Source organism: Chiloscyllium plagiosum, unplaced genomic scaffold, assembly GCF_037043375.1.
Source record: "Chiloscyllium plagiosum isolate Xiang-an unplaced genomic scaffold, Cpla_swu_hap1 HiC_scaffold_19, whole genome shotgun sequence".
Classification (NCBI taxonomy): domain Eukaryota; kingdom Metazoa; phylum Chordata; class Chondrichthyes; order Orectolobiformes; family Hemiscylliidae; genus Chiloscyllium; species Chiloscyllium plagiosum.
In genome coordinates, this window is record NW_028270157.1 from 1229391 (window position 1) to 1252478 (window position 23088).

Consider the following 23088-nt stretch of genomic DNA (forward strand, 5'->3'; position numbering starts at 1 on the left):
AGGGCAGTGAAGAAAGCTTTAGGCACACTGGCCTTCATCAGTCAGGGCACTGAGTATAGAAGTTGGGAAGTTACATTGCAGTTGTACAGGACGTTGGTGAGGCCAGACATGGAACATTGTGTTCAGTTTTGGTCACTTTGTAACAGGAAGGATAGTATTAAACTGGGAGGAGTGCAGAAGACATTTACAAGGATGTTGCCAGGACTCAACCGTCTGAGTTATAGGGAGGGACTGGACAAGCTCAGACTTTTTTCTTTAGAGCGTAGGAGACTGAGGAGGGATCTTATCGAGGTGTATAAGATCATGAGAGGCAAGGATAGAGTGAATGCACTCAGTCTGTTTCCCAGGGTTGGGGAATTGAGGACATCAGTTTAATGTTAGAGGGGAAAGAATAAAAGGGAACCTGAGGGGCAACGTTTTTACCCAGAGGGTGGTACGCACATGGAATGAGCTGCCAGTGGGAGTGGTTGAGGCGGGTACATTAACAACATTTAAAAGGCATTTGGACAAATACCTGGATAGGAAAGGATTAGAAGGATATGGGCCAAGTGCAGGGAAATGGGGTTAGGGTGGATGGACATTTTGTTCGGCATGGACCAGTTTGGGCCAAATGGCCTGTCTCCGTGATGTAGATGCCTGTGACTCTGACTCTATGGCCCAATTATACAAATTGTGTGAGTGAATCTTTTGATTTCTCTGCCTATAAATTCTGTGCCTGTGTGCTTCACTTCACCTGAGGAAGGAGCATCGCTCCGAAAGCTTGTGTGATTTCAAATAAACCTGTTGGACTATAACCTGGCATCGTCTGACTATAACCCAGCATCGTCTGACTATAACCTGGCATCGTCTGACTATAACCTGACATCGTCTGACTATAACCCGGCATCATCTGACTATAACTTGACATTGTCTGACTTCTGATGATGAGATTGAAGCAGCATTTAGATTCTCAGTTGTGACGTGGCAGGGTTTGTTGACTGGTGTGCACATGATGGGCTGGATGGTGTTCCTCTCTGCAGTAAATGCCTGAGTGCCTCTGCAGGTTGTTAGATGTGGAATGGCCTGAAGCCTAATCAATGTGATGGAAACCTGAATCAAAAGTATTTCAATTTTTCAATGTGCAGTTACAGAGTATGATCCAGACTGGGAAAATCCTCAGGGAGAGCTGCAGGATTGTAATAATGTGAAATTAACACTGTGTAAAACAGAAATCTATTCTACTGATACCTCATAATTTGCTTTTGTTAAGGATCTCAGATCAATGTATCATTATTTTGCCAAACGAGATATACCACATTGTTTGAAGATAGAGAAATTTGTTTAGACAAACCTTGTGGGTAACCTTGTACATTCTGAGTAGACATTGATTGATGATAGCAGTACAAATCACTGCTAGAAAGAGGTCAGGAATGGCCACAGTGTCCTGCTAGATCCAATTGTTGTAGTTCTGTTCGCCGAGCAAGGAATTTGTGTTGCAGACGTTTCGTCCCCTGTCTAGGTGACATCCTCAGGGCTTGGGAACCTCCTGTGAAACGCTTCTGTGATCTTTCCTCCGGCATTTATAGTGGTTTGTCTCTGCCGCTTCCGGTTGTCAGTTCCAGCTGTCCGCTGCAGTGGCTGGTATATAGGGTCCAGGTCGATGTGCTTATTGATTGAATCTGTGGATGAGTGCCAAGCCTCTAGGAATTCCCTGGCTGTTCTCTGTTTGGCTTGTCCTATAATAGTAGTGTTGTCCCAGTCGAATACATGTTGCTTGTCATCTGCGTGTGTGGATACTAAGGATAGCTGGTCGTGTCGTTTCGTGGCTAGTTGGTGTTCATGGATGCGGATCGTTAGCTGTCTTCCTGTTTGTCCTATGTAGTGTTTTGTGCAGTCCTTACATAGGAATTTGTACACTACATTGGTTTTGCTCATGCTGGGTATTGGGTCCTTCGTTCTGGTGAGTTGTTGTCTGAGGGTGGCTGTTGGTTTGTGTGCTGTTATGAGCCCTAGTGGTCGCAGTAGTCTGGCTGTCAGTTCTGAAATGCTCCTGATGTATGGTAATGTGGCTAGTCCTTTGGGTTGTGGCATGTCCTCATTCCGTTGTCTTTCCCTTAGACATCTGTTGATGAAATTGCGGGGGTATCCGTTTTTGGCGAATACATTGTAGAGGTGTTCCTCTTCCTCTTTTTGCAGTTCTGGTGTACTGCAATTTGCTGAGGCAGAAATAAAGTATTTTTTACAGAAATGGAGCTGTCTTTAAACATCCCGGAATCTTTTTTTTTGCTTTATGTTACTCTGACTGTAAGTTTTCATTTTCAAATTGACAAATGTGAAGCCTTACTTTGAAATTCTGACCCAGGATCGTTGCCTCAGTGTGGACCAGGAACCTCAACAAACAAGATAAAGAGAACCAGATCACAGGGATTAGAAATAATGAATTTAATTCAAAGAAATGTTTTCTTGTTATTCACACATGGGATGTCTATGTTGCCACTGGAGAAACTGGGATTGTCTGCCTTGGAGCAGGGAAAGTGGCATGATAGTCAGCATTGCTGCCTCACAGCGTTTGGGAACTGGGTTCAATTCTGGCTTTGGGTGACTGTGTGTATGAAGTTTGCACATTCTCACTATGTCTGTATGGGTTTTCTTCTGTTGTCTAAAGATGTGCAGCTTAGGTTGGTTGGCCATGCTGATCTGATTTATTATTGTAACACATACTGAGATACAGTGAAAAGTATTGTTTTATATGCTAACCAGACAAATTATACCTTGTGTAAGTACATCAGGGAAATAGAACAGAATGCAGACTATTGTGTTATAGCTACAGAGAAGGTGCAGAGAAAGATCAAGTCTAATGTATGAAATTGGAAACTTACTCAAAAATAAAGTTTTAGGGCTTTGGGGAAAACTGGGAGGGAAGCTAGCACTGGTATGATGGGCAGAATGACCATTCTACAGATTGTTCTGCTATACTGTGCGTTTCATTAATGCAAATTTGGTTTTATGTGATCAACGAATTGGGGTCACTCTTTCTAAAGCATAAACTTTTCAAGCATATATTGGTTATAACACGATTCTGGCCCCATTAGTTTATATGGTGCTGTTAATGCACAATTTTCTTATAATATGGGATTGCATTAGAATGGAACTACCGTGTTATAGCAGAACTGACTGTATTTGTCACCTTCATCATTTGGTTTGGTTTTGTCACCTCTGTCCCATTTCCTATTCACCTAGTCATATCCAGTTGGAAAGCCCTTTGAGATATTTTAATAATTAAAAGCATCTTTCTAGGGATAAGTTGTTGGTGAGTAAAGTAAAAATATTTTCTGGAAATCTAAAATAAAGGTGGAAAATGCTGGAGAAACTCAGCAGGGATTTTTTTACATCTGTGGAGAGAGAAACACGGTTAATGTTTTGAGTCTGATATGATTCTCGCTCAGAATTGGAGTGTCTTTTCAAATCAATGATAAACGCTGCATGCATTGTCACCTGTTAACCATTACAACGGTGCATTTGCTATCATGTGAAGATTTGTATTCAAAAGATTATAAAAAGTGTTTTGTTTGTCAGACTGGGAAATGACAGGCCTTGTGAAGGCTCCCTTGAATAAAACTTCAGTTTTTCTTTTAAAAACTCTTTCTGGACGAGAGAAGAAGTAAACAACCAGATCCTCAGGGACTATGTAATTGCTTTGTCCTATTTACTGAGAAGTCACATGCCTGGGTTCATGTGGGAGGTTTGGGCTCTTTAGACTGTTTGGAAAGGTCGGTTGGAGTGTAGCCTGCAAAGATATGGGTAGCCTTATCATCCTTTTCCATATTTTTGAGAAGAACTCTTTTAGAGTCCAGTATGAGAGATAAAATGCTGATGCCGCAATTCTCCTGAGAAGCTTTTGGAAGATTTCTTATTAACAAATCCTGAATGAGATACTTCTAAAAAATCTCAATGTCAACTACATATATCCAGTGACACCTGTACCAGGACACCAGATCAATGCCATTCAGAACATTTCATATGCTGCCCTTTTCCTTCAGGAATTACCAATTATTTGATTAATTTTTTTTAAGCTGATCTCTGTAGAAAATGAGTACACATGTACATTCGGTTATTTATAAGGGTTCACTTTTCGCGTTCCATATTTCAAACTGAGTTCACTAACTTGCATTGTTGTTGAATATGTCTGATTTTATATTAAGTCAGTAGTTCTGTTGTTTATTTAAAAAACCCGGTTGACAGATTTCTTGTGTATTCAATGCACTCTGGTAAAGTTGTGAGTGTGAATCAGGAGCAGTTTCTGGGCTCTATGTGAAAATACAAAATACCTTCAGATCTGTTCCACTTGCAGGTCGATTATGATTTGCTTCCTGTGTGTCTGGCGACATGTTCAATCTGTCTAGTCTGAAGTTTATTTTTTCATTTTGAAATGCCCTCCAGCGAATCACGTGTTTGACAAATTATACAATTAACAAGCCCTGCAACAACAACAGGACTTCTGCAATTAATGGTAGGCCTTGGGTAGTGTTCTAGAACAGAGAGACCTAGGGGTTCAGGTATGTAATTCTTTGACATTTGTGTCACATGTAGACATGGTGGTGAATGAGCCAGTTAACACGTTTGCCTTCATTGCTCAGGCCTCCGAGTGTTGGAGTTGGGATGTTAGGTTGAGGTTGTACAGGACAATGTTCCAGAATACTGTGTCCAGTTCTGGTCTCCCTGCTACAGGAAGGATATTATTAAGCTAAGGACAGGGTTCAGAAAAGATTTACCAGGATGTTGCTGGGAATGGAGGGTTTGAGTTATAAAGAGAGGCTGGAACATTTTTCACCGGAGCATAGGAGGTTGAGAGGTGACCTTATAGAGATTTATAAAATCATGATTTTATAAGGTATAGATAAGGTGAATTGCAGGTGTCTTTTCTGTAGGATGGGGGATTTCAAGACCAAGAGCCATATTTTTAAGGTGAGAGGAGAAAGATTTAAAAAAGACATGAAGGGCTAATCTTTTTACAGAGAGTGGTTTGTGTGTGAAATGAGCCTCCAGAGGAAGTGGTGGATGCGGGTACAGTTACAACATTTAAAAGACATTTAGGTGAGTACATGAAGAGGAGATGTTTGGAGAAATATGGGCCAAGCTCAGGCTGGTGGACTAGTTTAGTCCAGGTCATCTCCTCTGCCCTGAAGCTCTTCAACCATGTACTAAAACAGACCTGCCAATCTCCCTTCCCACCTATCTGCTCCACCCTCCCCTCTGACTTATTACCTCCATTCCCACCCCCATTCACCTATTGTACTCTTTGCTACCTTCTCCCCAACCCACCCCCCTCCCATTTATCTCTCCACCCTGGAGGCTCCCTGCCTTCAGTCCTGATGAAGGGCTTTTTCCTGCTCCTCGGATGCTGCCTGACCTGCTGTGCTTTTCCAGCACCACTCTGATCTAGACTCTGATTTCCAGCATCTGCAGTCCTCACTTTTGCCAAGTTTGGGATTATGTTCAGCATGGACTGGTTGGATCGAAAGATCTGTTTCTGTGCTGTATGACTCTTTATCAACAATAAGGAAGGGTAGGGAGACTGCGATGGGACTAAATGCAGTGAGTAATAAATCACTGTATCCCCCAACTCTGAGCTTCATTCACCATGTCAGTTATTTGTTTGCACCTGATATTTCTCCAGCGTCAGAGTGACTATTTTATTATTTATTGTGTGGCACATTTCAGAATCTCAGCACATCCCAACACACTGGGCGACTTTTAGATCAAGTCCAGTTGAAGATGGAACTCGGAGCTAGAAGCTGAGGAAGTTGAGGTGGCAGCCCCAGTGACTCTGACGAACGGTCAACTACGTGAACAAACAAATATATTTTAGAAATATAGTCGTTGGGAGCAAGAGAAATGCAACTACCAATTTGTACACAGCAAACTCCCACAAACAGTAATGAGACAGATGATCACATGATCTAGTTCTCTTGTGCTATTAGTTGAAGGCTAATTCTGGGCTGGACATTTAATTTAAAGAAAAATTCTAACAGCCAAACAACCAAATAAAATAACAACAATAAAAGTGTCGGTAACAGGAAAGTTGGAGTACTAGGTTATTACACGCTGGCTGTTCTGATGACCATTAATAAAGAAAGTCAGTAAAATAGTGACAGTCCCACTCAGTTGTTAGAGATAACTGGGGGTCACTGTGCCTCAGGCAAGGGGGCAGGTTAAAAAGGAGAGCCTGTTATGGTAGTCTTAGCTGGTGTAGGAATTGAACCCACACAGTCAGCATCAATCACCAGCTGTCCAGCCAATTGAGCTAACCAACCCACATTATTAATATGTGTAGGTCAGGAAGCATTGTCCTTAAACTAGATGTGTTCATGGTATTCATCAGGGATTTGTTCTCCTGTCCGTCCCTGGCCGGATTCTGTAGCAGCCACAAAGAAGATGACAGGAGAATTCCATTCTTTATTTCAGTGTATCCCCTCATTTTTATTCCAAAGATAACCTCACAAATACAGAGAGGAGCTCTCAAATCATGCCGCTTATTCCATTCACCTTCCAGTCTCACTCCAGAATGTGATGGTCATGGGAAGTCTGTGCACGGCACAGTCAGAAAGGTTCATCACCAATCTATCAAAGAGAAATGGTTTCTCTCATTGTACTGTGGGTGACTTTGGAACGTTCTGCCCCAGAATGGGGTGTGGCCAGAGTCAGTGAGTATCAAATATGTAGAGTTGGATTGATTCTAAACCTGACCCTAACCTGAACTCTAACTCTAACCATCACCTGAATTCTAACCCTAAAACTAGCTCTATTCCTGCTCTAATCTCTAATCCTAGCTCTAATTCTAACTTTATCTGTAACCCAAAACTTAATCCTAACTCTAACCCTAACGATAACACTATTTGCACATTTGGGAAAAGGTGCATTTAAAAATATACAATGAGGAATGCAAATGGAATTTTAGCATTTGTTGCTATAATTGTGCAAACCATTAGAGACTGCATTTGGAATATTATGTACAGTTTTGGTTCCTGACTTCAGGAGGGGTGTAGTTGTATTGAAGGCAGTTCAGACGAGGGTTAATGGATTGATTTCGGAGATGAGGGACTGCCTTATGGAGAGGGATTGAATAGTTTAGGCTGGTACACTCTGGAGTTTAACAGAATGGGAGGAGATCTAACTGAGGGGTCGAAGATGTTAAAGGGATTGACCAAGTTGATTTGGAAAGAATGTTCCACAAGGTGAAACAATCTAAAATTGCATAAGGGGTAACAGATTTAAAACTGAGATGAGGAGAAATGACCTCCCTGTGGAAAGGACTGCTCCAGATTGTGGTGGATGTTGGGACATTGAGTAAACTTCAGGAGGAGATTGACTGAGTTTGAATTAGTGACAGGGTGAAGGGTTATGGGGAACGGGCAGGTAGGTGGAGTTGAGGCTGGGATGAGATCAGCCATGATTGTATTAAATGGCAGAGCAGGTTCGAGGGGTTGAATGGCCTTATCCTGCTCCTCGTTCTTATGCAGCACCTTTCACAATATTCAAAAGCATCGACACCCGATGATATAAAGTTACTGTTGCAGCAAAGAAAACATGGCAACTAATTAGCATACAGTCAGATCCCCCAGTCAGGAGGTAAATAAATTTTGGCAAAATGATATTAATTGGCCAAAAAACTGGAGAGAAGTCAGCTGTTCTTCTTTGAAGTAGTGCCACAGGATCTTTTATACCCCCCTGAAAGGGCAGGCGGGGTATCTCTGGGATCACCTTATGAAGAGATGATGTCACTGTGAAATCCTCACGTCCTGGGCTCAGGGCTGTAACCCGGATATCGGGGCCACAATGTTCTGATTGATTCTGAGTGAGTGTTCTACATTTATTGGTGACTACAACAGAATGTTGTCTTGGTAATGTCTCCCGAAAACAGCCATGCTGTTTTTCTGATGTCTGAGCTGAGGTCAGGCTTTTGATCCCAGTGAAAATGAAGCAGCTGGTGAGGAAGGATTGAAATTCCTAATTCCCAGTTAGCTCTTTACGCCACTCGAACTGGGATCGATGAACTTGGATGTAACCCCAACACTGAACCTTTGAACTCCCGGGTCAATATGGCAGTTCCCCAAGACTCTTGCTTGGAATGATTGTCTCAGTCGGAACTGCCTTGAGAATGGAACAAAATACATTATTGCTCCAAATTGTCAGAATCTGAGGCCCTTACAATCATTCCGACTTCTGAAGTGGGGCATAAACAAAGTTGGGACAGTCAAGAGCTATTTATGCTAATTTGATGCAGCAGCTGTTTGTTAACCTGTACCAGTATGCAGGCTACATTGGGCCAAATGGCCTCCTGCTGTGCTGTAAAAATCCGGTGATTCTCTTCAGAAACTTAGCTTTGTCTTCCACTTGGTCTATATCTCTTCCTTGAATTTGAGAACAGAGCCATGTTTGGAATCATCTCCTTTCAGGATTACAGAATCCCTACAGTGCGGAAAGAGGCCATTCAACCCATCAAGCACTAGCCCTCTGAAGAGCATCCCAACTAGACCTATCCTCCTTCTCTATCCCTGTAACTCAATGTTCCCTATTCTGGATTAGTGGTGCTGGAAGAGCACAGCAATTCAGGCAGCATCCGACGAGCAGCAAAATCGACGTTTCGGGCAAAAGCCCTTCATCAGGAATAAAGGCAGAGAGCCTGAAGCGTGGAGAGATAAGCTCGAGGAGGGTGGGGGTGGGGAGAAAGTAGCATAGAGTACAAAAGGTGAGTTGGGGAGGGGATGACAGTGATAAGTCGGGGGGGTGGAGTGGATAGGTGGAAAAGGAGCTAGGTAGTTAGGACAAGTCATGGGGACAGTGCTGAGCTGGAAGTTTGGAACTAGGGTGAGGTGGGGGAAGGGGAAATGAGGAAACTGTTGAAGTCCACATTGATGCCCTGGGGTTGAAGTGTTCCGAGGCGGAAGATGAGGCGCTCTTCCTCCAGGCGTCTGGTGGTGAGGGAGCGGCGGTGAAGGAGGCCAGGACCTCCATGTCCTCGGCAGAGTGGGAGGGGGAGTTGAAATGTTGGGCCATGGGGCAGTGTGGTTGATTGGTGCGGGTGTCCCGGAGATGTTCCCTAAAGCGCTCTGCTAGGAGGCGTCCAGTCTCCCCAATGTAGAGGAGAACGCATCGGGAGCAACGGATACAATAAATGATATTGGTGGATGTGCAGGTAAAACTTTGATGGATGTGGAAGGCTCCTTTAGGGCCTTGGATAGAGGTGAGGGAGGAGGTGTGGGCACAGGTTTTGCAATTCCTGCGGTGGCATGGGAAGGTGCCAGGATGGGAGGGTGGGTTGTAGGGGAGCGTGGACCTGACCAGGTAGTCACGGAGGCAACGGTCTTTGCGGAAGGCGGAAAGGGGTGGGGAGGGAAATATATTCCTAGTGGTGGGGTGTGTTTGGAGGTGGCGGAAATGTCGGCGGATGATTTGGTTTATGCGAAGGTTTGTAGGGTGGAAGGTGAGCACCAGGGGCGTTCTGTCCTTGTTACGGTTGGAGGGGTGGGTTCTGAGGGCGGAGGTGCGGGATGTGGATGAGATGCGTTGGAGAGCATCTTTAACCACGTGGGAAGGGAAATTGCGGTCTCTAAAGAAGGAGGCCATCTGGTGTGTTCTGTGGTGGAACAGGTCCTCCTGGGAGCAGATACGGCGGAGGCAGAGGAATTGAGAATACGGGATGGCATTTTTGCGGGAGGTAGGGTGGGAAGAGGTGTAATCCAGGTAGCTGTGGGAGTCGGTGGGTTTGTACCTAGTCAGGTTCACGCCCCCCTTCAACCCACCCTCCCATCCTGGCACTTTCCCCTGCCACCGCAGGAACTGTAAAACCTGTGCCCACACCTCCTCCCTCACCTCCATCCAAGGCCCTAAAGGAGCCTTCCACATCCATCAAAGTTTTACCTGCACATCCACTAATATCATTTATTGTATCCGTTGCTCCCGATGCGGTCTCCTCTACATTGGGGAGACTGGACTCCCCCTAGTAGAGCGCTTTAGGGAACATCTCCGGGACACCCACACCAATCAACCACACCGCCCTGTGGCCCAACATTTCAACTCCCCTCCCACTCTGCCGAGGACATGGAGGTCCTGGGCCTCTTTCACTGCCGCTCCCTCACCACCAGACGCCTGGAGGAAGAACGCCTCATCTTCCGCCTCGGAACACTTCAACCCCAGGGCATCAATGTGGACTTCAACAGTTTCCTCATTTCCCCTTCCCCCACCTCACCCTAGTTCCAAACTTCCAGCTCAGCACTGTCCCCACGACTTGTCCTACCTGCCTATCTTCTTTCCCACCTATCCACTCCCCCCTCCCCCCGACCTATCACCTTCATCCCTCCCCTATTCACCTATTGTACTCTATGCTACTGTCTCCCCACCCCACTCTCCTATAGCTTATCTCTCCACCCTTCAGGCTCTCTGCCTTTATTCCTGATGAAGCGCTTTTGCCCGAAACGTCGATTTTACTGCTCCTCAGATGCTGCCCGAACTGCTGTGCTCTTCAGCACCACTAATCCAGAATCTGGTTTCCAGCATCTGCAGTCATTGTTTTTACCTCAATGTTCCCTATGGCTAACTCACCTAGCCGGCACATCTGTGGACAATTTAGCATGGCCAATCCACTTTAAATTGCACATCCTTGGACTGTGAGGAGGAATCCCACACAGACACAGGGAGAATGTCACACAGGCAGGTGCCCAAGGCTGGAATCGAACTTAGATCCCTGACACTGTGTGGCAGCAGTGCTAGCCACTGAGCCACCATGCCAGCCAATGTTGTATTGGTATTGTTGTATCCATATCTATCTAGCTGTATGTATTGGTGGGGTGGGGGTGGGGGGTTGTGAGTAGAGAATGGAACTGAAAATGTGTTGCTGGAAAAGCGCAGCAGGTCAGGCAGCATCCAAGGAGCAGGAGAATCGACGTTTCGGGCATGAGCCCTTCTTCAGGAATCCTGAAGAAGGGCTCATGCCCGAAACGTCGATTCTCCTGCTCCTTGGATGCTGCCTGACCTGCTGCGCTTTTCCAGCAACACATTTTCAGCTCTGATCTCCAGCATCTGCAGTCCTCACTTTTTCCAGTAGAGAATGGAGGTGTGGGTGGGTGGATGTGGTGAAGGTGATTAATGAAGAGGTGTTGGGCATATAAGGCAATGGGTCAGGCTGTGTCAATCCCAGATCACCAGGAGGGATTTTAACCAGTTAAACTGTTTAAACCAGTTTTTATGTAGTCGGTTTTCTTTATCCTGGGAATGTGTATCCATCTGACAGTGGCATGTCTGTGGGCTGGAAGTGGCCCTGGGCAGTGTGATGCTGTTGAGTTTGGGAATGATGGTGGTGGAGTGGTGATGTCACTCACTGAATATTCCAAAGACTCAGGCTAATACCTAAGGGACACAAGTTCAAATCCCATTACAGCCGCTGGTGCAACTTAAACTCCATTAATAAATCTGAAATATAAAGCTGGAATATGGCAACCATGACAACAACCATCAATTACTGAAAGAACATCTAGAGTTCACTGATATTCTTTCGGGAGCTGTCCTTGCCCAGTCTGATCGGCACATGGCTATTCCTGATCTACAACAATGGGGTTGACTCATTACTGGTCCCTGAAACAACACAGGGACCCACTCTGTTTAAGGACAATTAAGTAAGGGCAATAAATGCTGGACATTAAAGGGAATGGGGAGAAAGCAGGAGCAGTTGGATGATCAGCCATGATCATGCTGAACGGTGGAGCAGGCTCAAAGGGCCGAATGGCCTCCTCCTACTTCTGTTCCCTTTGTTTCTACGACTTACCAGCAATGCCCACATCCCAGTGAAAGAATATATGTAAAAACATTATTGTTCATCATTTCAATGAGCTGGAGAGTTTTATATTTAAATTTATTCAAGCATCTGAGCAACTTCAGTAGAAACAGTTTTCTTCATGGCTGTTTCCTGCAATGTGATATAAAAATAAAATATTAGTTAAACAGGAAAATCATTACAAGGCAGTCTGAATCAGTTCGTTAGATGTTGTAATTTGAGGTTTTGTTATATTAGTGACTGTCTGGAACAAGGCAGACCGGACAGGATTGTGCTAAACAAAAATACATTGCTCCATGTACACTACAGGATCCAAAATTCAGAGCTGTTGGGATCGCTGGCTGATACATGGAGAATACGGATAGATTCCCAGTGTTGTCTGTCAGTCACAGTCAGCTTGTTACTGTACGATAACAGCAAACTACGCACACGGACAATTCCAGCAAAGTTTGGATATTGCATTAAGTAGTGTCAGTGAGTTACTGGATTCCTGTTGGTTGCTACAGGAGGGGAGGGTTGTGTGTGTTAGTCTGTGTCAGGGTTAGGCTGGTTGAGGCCTGGGGTTAAAGTCTTGGCCTCCAGAGTACGTGTACAACTACTTTCAGAACCCCCTTTGCCCCTGGCTGGGATTGGGAGTGAAGACGCTGAGAAAGGCTGTGAGGCTGCAATCCGCTCCCCGTGAACCTGCTGGGTCCTTTTCCAAGGTAGTTACCTGAGCACCGGTGTCTCCTCGATCCTCTGTCAGGGACTCCCGGTGCTTCCATTTCCAGTAGTACAGCCACTGAATCGAAACCGAGAGACTCAATCAGAACCAACAGCAACTTCTTAAAGGAATTTCTAACGTCAGAGGGAGCAGGAGGAGGGGAGGGACGGGTGATAAATGCATATTTTAATGTACCTTTGCTCGATGATGTCAGGCTCAGAAACATCAGACTTGGTCAAACCTTCCTTCAGCTCAAAGGCAGAAATTGCAGCACAGTAACCATCAGGAGAGAAATGTTCAAGTGGTGTGTCTGATCAGGAGAATTTGAATACATTATGACAAATTCTATTCTGAAATGACCATAATATCAGCTTTGCGATTCCCAAGAAGGGTATCCTGAGCATCTGCTTACTGTCACCATGCACTCAACTCCCACTCCCACCCACACCCCAACCCCCACCCTCACCTACACTCACACCCCCACCCTCACCTACACTCACACCCCCACCCTCACCTACACTCGCAGCCCCACCCACACCCACACCCCCCCACACCCCCACCCTCACCTACACTCACAACCCCACCCTCACCCACACACACCCCCACCCCCCACCCTCACCCTCACCTACATCCACACCCTCACCGTCACCTACACTCACACCCCCACCCTCACCTACACTCGCAGCCCCACCCACACACACCCCCACCCCCCACCCTCACCTACACTCACACCCCCACCCTCACCTACACCCCAACCCCCACCCTCACCTACACTCACACCCCCACCCTCACCTACACTCACACCCCCACCCTCACCTACACTCGCAGCCCCACCCACACCCACACACACCCCCACATCCACCCTCACCTACACTCACACCCCACCCACACTGCCACCCATACCCACCCTCACCCTCACCCTCACCTGTACCCACATCCTCACCGTCACCTACACTCGCACCCCACCCCCACCACACCCACACACCCCCCCATACGGCCACGCTCACCCTCACCCACCCCCACACCCCCACCCTCACCTACACCCACACCCATATTCAACCACCACCCCCACACCCCATTCTCACCTACACCCACACCCACACCCGTACCCACACCCCCACTCCCACCCTCTCCCTCACCGACACCCACACCCTCACCCTCACCTACACTCACACCCCACCCTCACCCACACCCACACCCACACCCACACCAGTACACACACCCCCACACCCACATCCCCACCCTCACCTACACCCACACTCATACCTCCACCCTCACCCTCACCTACACCCTCACCCACACCCCTACTGCCACACCCACACCCACACCCCCACTCCCACACCCTCACCCTCACCCTCACCCTCACCTACACCCCCACCCTCACCCTCACCTACACCCACACCCATACCCACACCCCCACCCTCACCCTCACCTTCACCCACATCCCCACCCTCACCTACATCCACACCCCACCCTTGCCCTCAACTACACCCACACCCCCACCCTCACCCACACCCATACTCACACCCCCACTCCCACATCCCCACCCACACCCACACAGCCACTCCCATACCCCCACCCTCACCCTCATCTACACCCTCACCCACACCCCCACTCTCACACTCACACCCTCACCCACACCCGTACTCACACTCAAACCCTCACCCACACCTGTGCTCACACCCTCACCCTCACCCACTCCCACAACTGTACCCACGCCCCCACTCCCCTCCTCATCCTGGTCAGGGTGTTCGTTATTTCCTGAGTTGGTTGCCTCTGTAACACTTTAGTTGATTTTGGAGAAATGAGGTGGATTTGTTCCTGCTCTCGTGAACTGTTCATTCCTTGTGAAAAAAAAGTCCGAATAAGTTGAAAAAACTCACTTGGGACAAAGTATTTCAGGGCTACATGTTCTTTACTGAGGGAGGACAGCCTTTAGTTAATTAATCAGTACATTTCCTGGGCATTAGCACTCATCATTCCTCGGTAAAAGACAAAAGCAAAAGGGACGAATGTATGAAAAATCCAGAAATCACGATGAAACATTGAACATTTTTCAGAACTAGCTTTCCGTAGACTCCTGTTAAACAAATGGCAGACCTTAGAAACTGCTGCATCATCCCTCCACCTTTTATATGTTTGTTATCTCACAAACCTCTTGAAAAGGTGAATTTGAATTGAAGACACACGTACATTATTGTGGGGACATTAAAAGTAACAATATAAAAATTAAATCACATTTCAGGAAATATTTTATCTTCTGCATTTCATTCCAATAACACAGCGCCAGGGACCTGGGTTTGATTCCCGCCTCAGTTGACTGTGTCTGTGTGGAATTTGCATATTCACCCCGTGTCTGCATAGGTTTCCTCCGGGTGCTCTGGTTTCCTCCCATAATCTAAAGATGTGCAGGTCAAGTGAATTGGCCAGGGGAAATTGCCCGTAGTGTTAAGTGCATTAGTCAGAGGTATATTTAGGGTAGGGGAATGGGTCTGGGTGGGTTACTCTTCGGAGGGTCTGATGTGGACTTGTTGGGGCTCAGGGCCTGTTTCCACACTATAGGGAATCTAATCTAATCCAAACAATCAATCAGATTATTACTACACATATCTTATTAATGTACGTATAAAAAGCATGTTTGGAAGATCAAATTGTTTGAATTTTATTTGAATTTTTTCCAGTGAAAACACAGTAAACACCCTCAGGGGTTTTTTTCTTGCCCGCATTGAACTTTTGCCAAAGTTTTTTTTAATCAGTGGTTGTGTAATCCTAAAAGTTACAAAATGTTTTAAAAGTTGATAACAGGTTCCTACCTGCACTCGGAATGAGGAGTAGCATCATCAATAAGGATGTTAAAATCAACAAGGTCGATCTTGCCATTCCTGCGCTCAAGCAGGGTGTGATCCTCAGAAGATGCACTCGCGGGAACAAGGGTCTTAAACCCGCCCTCAGTCGCTGAGTGGATCAGGACGATCACGCCATCTGAGAAAGTCCGAACAGTTTCAAAGTTTGCAAAAACAAAAATAACGAGAGTTATTGATACATTTTGTTCCATGAAGCACAAGCTGAATTAACTTTTCAATAAAATATTTCTTACAGTTGCAGACAGTTACTCTTAGCTCCACCTATATTTGTAGTTGAGTCAACAGAAGAACATCACAATTTGGTACTGGTACTCAGGGAATTGGTTTAGCTCAGTTGGCTGCATAGTTGGTTTGCAGAGCTGTATGATACCAACAGCAGGGGTTCAATTCCCATCAGTGGTTTGATGTTGCTATGAAGCCTCTGATTCTCAACCTCTTCCCTTACTGAGGTATGGTGGTAACCTCAGGTTAAATTGCTGCCAGTTACTTCTCTCTAGTGAAAGAGCAGCCCCTATGTAGACATCACTGGCTAGGCCAGCATTTTTTAATCATCCCTAGTCATAAAGTCATAAAGATGTAAAGCATGGAAGCAGACCCTTCGATCCAACCAGGTTTCCTAAACTAATCTAGTCCCATTTGCCAGCACTTGGCCCATATCCACCTAAACCCTTCCTATTCATATACCCATCTGATGTCTTTTAAATACTATAACTGTATCAGCCACCATCACTTTCTCTAGCTGCTTGTTCCATACGTGCACCACCCTCTGCATGAAAAGGTTGCCCCTGAGGTCCCTCTTAAATCTTTCCCCTAATTCTTTGACTCCCCCACCCATGGAAAAAATCTTATCTATTCACCCTATCCATGCCCCTCATGATTTTATAAACCTCTATATGGTCACTCTTCAGTCTCTGATGCTCCAGAGAACACAGCCCCAGCCTGTTCAGCCTCTCCCTGTAGCTCAAATCCTCCAACCCTGGCAACATCCTTGTAAATCTTTTCTGAACCCTTTCAAGTTTCACAACATCTTTCTGATAGGAAGGTGACCAGAATTGCACGCAATATTCCAACAGTGGTCTAACCAATATCCTGTACAGCCGCAACATGACCTCCCAACTCCTTTACTCAATACTCTGACCAATAAAGGAAAGCATACCAAACGCCTTCTTCACTATCCTATCTACCTGAGACTCTACTTTCAAAAAACTATGAACTTGCCCTCCAAGGTCTCTTTGTTCAGCAACACTCCCTAGGACCTTACCATTAAGTGTATAAGTCCTGTTCTAATTGTTTTCCAAAATGCAGCACCTCACATTTATCTGAATTAAACTCCATCTGCCACTTCTCAGCCCATTGGCCCATCTGGTCCAGATCCTGTTGTAATCTGAGGTAACCCTCTTCACTGTCCACTACACCTCCAATTTTGGTGTCATCTGCAAACTTACTAACTGTATCTCTTATGCTCACATCCAAATCATTTATATAAATGATTAAAAGTAGAGGGCCCAGCACCGATCCTTGTGGCACTCCACTGGTCACAGGCCTCCAGTCTGAAAAACAACCCTCCACCACCACCCTCTGTCTTCTACCTTCGAGCCAGTTCTGTATCCAAATGGCTAGTTCTCCCTGTATTCCATGAGATCTAACCTTGCTAATCAGTCTCCCATGGTGAACCTTGTCGAACACCTTACTGAAGTTCATATAGATCACGCCCACCGCTCTGCCCTCATCAATCCTCTTTGTTACTTCTTCAAAAAACTCAATCAATTTTGTGAGACATGATTTCCCACAAACAAAATCATATTGACTATCTCTAATCAGTCCTTGCTTTTCTAAATACATGTAAATCCAATCCCTCAGAATTCCCTCCAACAACTTGCCCACCAGTGCTGTCAGGCTCACCGGTCTATAGTTCCCTGGCTTGTCCTTACCGCCCTTCTTAAACAGTGGCACCACAGTAGCCAACCTTCAGTCTTCCAGCACCTCACTTGTGACTATCGATGATACAAATATCTCAGTAAGAGGCCCAGCAATCACTTCCCCAGCTTCCCACATAGTTCAAGGGGAGACTTGATCAGGTCCTGGGGATTTATGCACCTTTGTGTTTTAAGACATCCAGCACTTCCTCCTCTGTAATATGGACATTTTTCAAGGTATCACCATCTATTTCCTTACATTCTATATCTTTCATGTCCTTTTCCACAGTAAACACTGATGCAAAATACTCGTTTAGCATCTTCCCATCTCCTGCGGCTCCACACAAAGGCTGTCTTGCTGATCTTTGAGGAGCCCTATTCTCTCCCTAGTTACCCTTTTGTCTTTAATGTATTTGTAAAAACCCTTTGGATTCTCCTTAACCCTAGTTGCCAAAGCTATCTCATGTCCCCTTTTTGCCCTTCTGATTTCCCTCTTAAGTCTCCTCCTACTGCCTTTATACTCTTCTAAGGATTCACTCGATCTATCCTATCTATACCTGACATATGCTTCCTTCGATTTCTTAACCAAACCCTCAATTTCTTTAGTCACCCAGCATTTACTACACCTACCAGCCTTTTCTTTCACCGTAACAGGAATATACCTTCACTGGACTCTTGTTATCTAATTTTTGATGGTTTCCCATTTTCCAGCCGTCCCTTTACCTGCGAACATCCACCCCCCCCCCCCCCCCAGTCAGCTTTTGAACGTTAGTCACAGAGTCCTACATCACAGAGACAGGCCATTTGGCCCAAACTGGTCCGTGCCGACCAAAATGTCCATCCACCCGAACCCCATTTCCCTGCACTTGGCCCATACCCTTCTAATCCTTCCCTATCTATGTATTTGTCCAAATACCTTTTAAATGTTGTTAATGTACCCGCCTCAACCACTTCCACTGGCAGCTCATTCCATATGGCTACCACCCTCTGGGTAAAGTAGTTGCCCCTCACGTTCCCTTTTATTCTTTCCCCTCTAACCTTAAACTGATGCCCCCTAGTTCTTGATTCCCCAACCATGAAAAATGACAGAGTGCATTCACCCTATCCTTGCCTCTCATGATCTTATACACTTTTATAAGATCAACCCTCAATTTTCTACCCTCTAAAGAAAATAGTCCTAGCTTGTCCAATCCCTCCCTATAACTCAGACCGTTGTGTCCTGGCAACATCCTTGTAAATGTCTTCTGCACTCCTCCCAGTTTAATAACATCCTTCCTGTTACAAGGTGACTAAAACTGAACACAGTGTTCCAAATGCAGCCTCACTAATGTCCTGTACAACTGCAACGTAATTTCACAACTTCTCTACTCAGTGCCCTGACTGATGAGGTTCTCATCTAATACCCTCAAATTTGGCCTTCCTCCAATTTAGAACTTTAACTTTTAGATCTGGTCTCTCCCTTTCCATCACTATTTTAAATCTAATAGAATTATGGTCGCTGACCCCAAAGTGCTCCCCCACTGACACCTCAGTCACCTGCCCTGCCTTATTTCCCAAGAGTAGGTCATGTTTTGCACCTTCTCTAGTAAACACATCCACATACTAACTCAGAAAACTTTCTTGTACACACTTAACAAATTCCTCTTCATCTAAACCCTTAACACTATGGCAGTCCCAGTCTATGTTTGGAAAGTTAAAATCCCCTACCATAACCACCCTATTATTCTTACAGATAACTGAGACCTCCTTACAAATTTGTTTCTCAATTTCCCTCGTTGCCCTTGAGAAGGTGGGGGTGAGCTGCCTTCTTGAGCCGCTCCAGTCCATGTGCTGTAGGTAGACCCACAATGCCCTTAGGGAGGGAATTCCAGGATTTTGACCCAATGACACTGAAGGAATGGCAATATATTCCCAAGTCAGGATGGTGAGGGGCTTGGTGGGGAACTTGCAGGGGGTGGTGTTCCCCTGTACCTGCTGCCCTTGTCCTTCTAGATGGAAGTGGTTGTGGGTTTGGAAGGTGCTGTCAGGATCTTTGGTGAATTTCTGCAGAACATCTTGTAGATAGTACACACTGCTGCTATTGAGCGTCGGTGGTGGAGGGAGGGGATGTTTGTGGATGTGGTGCCAATCAAGCGGCTGCTTTGTCCTGGATGATGTTGAGCTTCTTGAGTGTTGTTGGGGCTGCCCCCATCCAGGCAAGTGGGGAGTATTCCATCACACTCCTGACTTGTGCCTTGTAGATGGTGGACAGGCTTTGGAGAGTCAGGAGGTGAGTTACTAATGCAGTATTACCAGCCTCTGACCTGCTCTTGTAGCTGTTATGTTTATGTGGTGGGTCCAGTTGAATTTCTGGCCAACGATAACCCCCAGGATGTTGATAGTGGGGTATTCAGTAATGGAAATGCCACTGAATGCTAATGGGCAGTGATTAGATTGCCTGTTATTGGTGATTGTCATTGCCTAGCATTTGTGTGGCGTGAATGTTACTTACCACTTGTCAAGCCTGGATATTGAGGAGTGGTGAATGGTGCTGAACATTGTGCAATCACCAGCGAACTTCCCCACTCCTGACCTTATGATGGAGCAAAGGTCATTGATGAAGCAGCTGAAGATGATCGAGCCTAGGACACTATCCTGAGGAACTGAGATGACTGACCTCCAACTACCACAACCATTTTCCTATGTGTAAGGTATGACTCCAACCAGTGGAGAGTTTGCCCCCTGATACCCACTGATTCCAGTTTTGCCAGGGCTCCTTAATGCCACACTTGGTTAAATGCAGCCTTGATGTCAAGGGCTGTCCCTCTCCCCTCCCCTCTGGAATTTAGCTCTTTTGTCCATGTTTGACCCAAGGCTGTAATGAGGTCAGGAGCTGAGTGTCCCTGGGGGGACCCAAACTGGGCGTCACTGACCAGGTTATTGCTGAGCAGGTGCTGCTTGATAGCTCTGTTACTGACACCGTCCATCACTTTACTGAGGATGGAGAGTAGACTGATGGGGGGGCTGGGGGGGTGTGTAATTGGCTGGGTTGGATTTGCCCTGCTGTTTGTGTACAGGACATTCCTGGACAATTTTCCCCATTGTCGGGTAGTTGCCAGTGTTGTAACTGCACTGGAACAGCTTGGCTCGGGGAGCTGCAAGTTCTGGAGCACACATCTTCAATACTACTGCTGGAATGTTATCAGGGCCTGTAGCCTTTTCAGTATCCAGTGCGTCTAAATGTTTCTTAATATCATGTGGAGTGAATCAAATTGCCTGAAGGCTGGTCTCTGTGATGCTGGGGACTATTGGAGGAGACTGAGGTGGATCATCCACTCGCACTTCAGGCTGGAGATTTCTGTGGAAGCTCCAGCCTTATCCTTTGCCCTGATGTGCTGGGCTCCTCCATCATTGAGGATGGGGATATTAGTGGAGCCTCCTCCTCCAGTGAATTGGTTAATTTCCACCACCATTCACGACTGGAAGTGGCATCACTGCAGAGCTTAGATCGGATCCGTTAGCTTACCTCCGCAAAGTTTACCCCAAAGAATGAGCAAATCTTTGTGGCATTTTGTCAAAGTTCTTTGGGAAAGAGGGAAGGCAAGTGGAATTTTGGCCTTTATTTCAAAGGGAATGGAATATAAAAGTAGGAATGTTTTGTTACATTTATACAAGACACTAGTCAGACCGTGACTGGAATATTGTGAGCTTCATCAGGAATGATGAGCAATAAATCCAATTGCTGTTCACTCTGAAGAGTCGATCTCACATTACTGTAAGGAACAGCAACACATAGAATTCTGAGTGTTTAACTGAGGGAGGCTGTTTCTCAATATGTGAAAAATCTTTGCAAAGTGTTAAACGTAACCCTTTGTAGCTGAGGTCAGGAGCTGAGCAAGTAAATCTAGCCATGCTTTAACCAATCTCTCACAATCTTGTTAATCCTTCTTTTGGCAAATACAAGATGTTGTATTTCGAGAGGTTTATGATGTCCTGTTAGTATAAGCCGTGAAGGCACCAGTTTGCCGAGAAATTATTTTACTACTTTGGGTCTTGTGGAAAATACAGATGGAATACCAGAACAATAAAATATGTTTCTGAATATGTGTAAAGTAAAACTAATGTTCTGTGACTTATGATGAGCTGTTGTCGTGTGATAAGCTACAAGTGAAACACATTTTTAATTTGTTTTTGATGCCAGTGCCACCTTGGCTCAGTTGGCAGGGGACTGGGAACCAGAAGGGAAAACAAGTAGGCAGCGAGATGGAGACTGGAGACTGTAAGAATTATGAAGACAGCATTAATAAAGGGAAGAATAGGCAGTGAGCAGGTGAGCGCAAAAGAACTGGTGGCCTGAAATGCATCTACTTTAATGCAAGGAGTATAGTGTGTAAGGCAGATGAACTTAGGGCTTGGATCGGTGCCTGGGAGTATGACATTATTGCCATCACAAAGACTTGGTTGAAGGAAGGGCACAATGATTGGCAACTCAATGTTCCAGGATATAGACGCTTCAGACAGGACAGGGAGGGAAGTAAAAGGGTGGGGGGGGGGGGGGGGGGGGGTGGAGTTGCATTGCTGGTCAGGGATGATACCACGACTGTGCTAAAGGAGGACACTATGGAGGTCTTGGGTGGTGAGACATTATGGGTGAAGCTGAGAAATAAGAAGGGTGCAGTTAATTGTTGGGGCTGTATTACAGTGCGTGTGAGGTAGAAGAACAAATAGGTAAACAGATTATGGAAAGATGTGGAGGCAATAGGGTATGGTGATGGGAGATTTTAATTTTCCCAACATTGACTGGGATACACTTAGCATCAGAGGTCTGAACGGGGTAGAATTTGTAAGAAGCGTCCAGGAGAGTTTTCTAGAGCAGTATGTCAATAGTCCGATGAGGGAAGGGGCCATATTGGACTGGTACTGGGTAACGAGCCAGGACAAGTGGTAGACGTTGCGGTGGGGGATTTCTTCAGGAACACTGACCATAATTCTGTAAGTTTTAGAATACTCGTAGATAAAGAAGAGAGTGGTCCGAAAGGAAGAGTGCTAAACTGGGCCGAGGCCAATTATATCAAAATTAGGCAGGAGCTGGGAAATGTGGATTGGACACAACTATTTGAAGGGAAGTTCACATTTGAGATGTGGGAGGCTTTCAAAGATAGTGCAGGATAGGCATGTCCAGTTGAAGGCAAAGGATAGGAAGGGCAAGATTCGTGAACCGTGGATGATAGGAGAAATTTTACGACTAGCCAAGAGGAAAAGGGAAGCTTACATAAGATCTAGGCAGCTGAGAACAGAACAGGCCCTGGAAGAATATCGGAAGAGTAGGACAAATCTTAAACGAGGAATCAAGCGGGCTGAAAGAGGTCATGAAATAGCTTTAGTGAGCAGAATTAAGGAGAATCCCAAAGCATTTTATTCTTATATGAGAAGCAAGCGGGTAACTAGAGAAAGGATTGGTCCAACAAAGGATAATGAAGGAAGGCTGTGTGTTGAACCTGAGAGAATGGGTGAGATTCTGAATGATTAATTTGCATCAGTGTTCACGGAGGAGACGAACATGATGAATGTTGAGATTAGAGATAGAAGTTTGATTAGTCTGGATCACGTTGGCATAAGTAGGGATGATGTTTTGGGTAGGCTCGAGGTTTCGATGGACAAATCCCCAGGACTGGATGGGATCTATCCCAAGTTGCTGAGGGAGGTGAGAGAGGAAATAGCTGGGGCCCTGACAGATATCTTTGTGGCATCCTTAAACACAGGTGAGGTGCCGGAGGACTGGAAGGTTGCTCATGTTGTCCCCCTGTACAAGAAGGG

General features: G+C 45.7%; 1 long non-coding RNA gene across 1 annotated transcript; it reads right to left on the reverse strand.

The window, feature by feature from the left end:
- Positions 1-1997: 1997 nt before the first annotated feature.
- On the reverse strand, positions 1998-15434 carry LOC122545449 (uncharacterized). Its single transcript, XR_015760506.1, has 6 exons — positions 15326-15434; positions 12708-12822; positions 12522-12590; positions 11801-11941; positions 2324-2369; positions 1998-2195 (listed from the first exon to the last, which is right to left on the reverse strand). It is a non-coding gene; the product is annotated as an uncharacterized LOC122545449 (long non-coding RNA).
- Positions 15435-23088: the final 7654 nt, after the last annotated feature.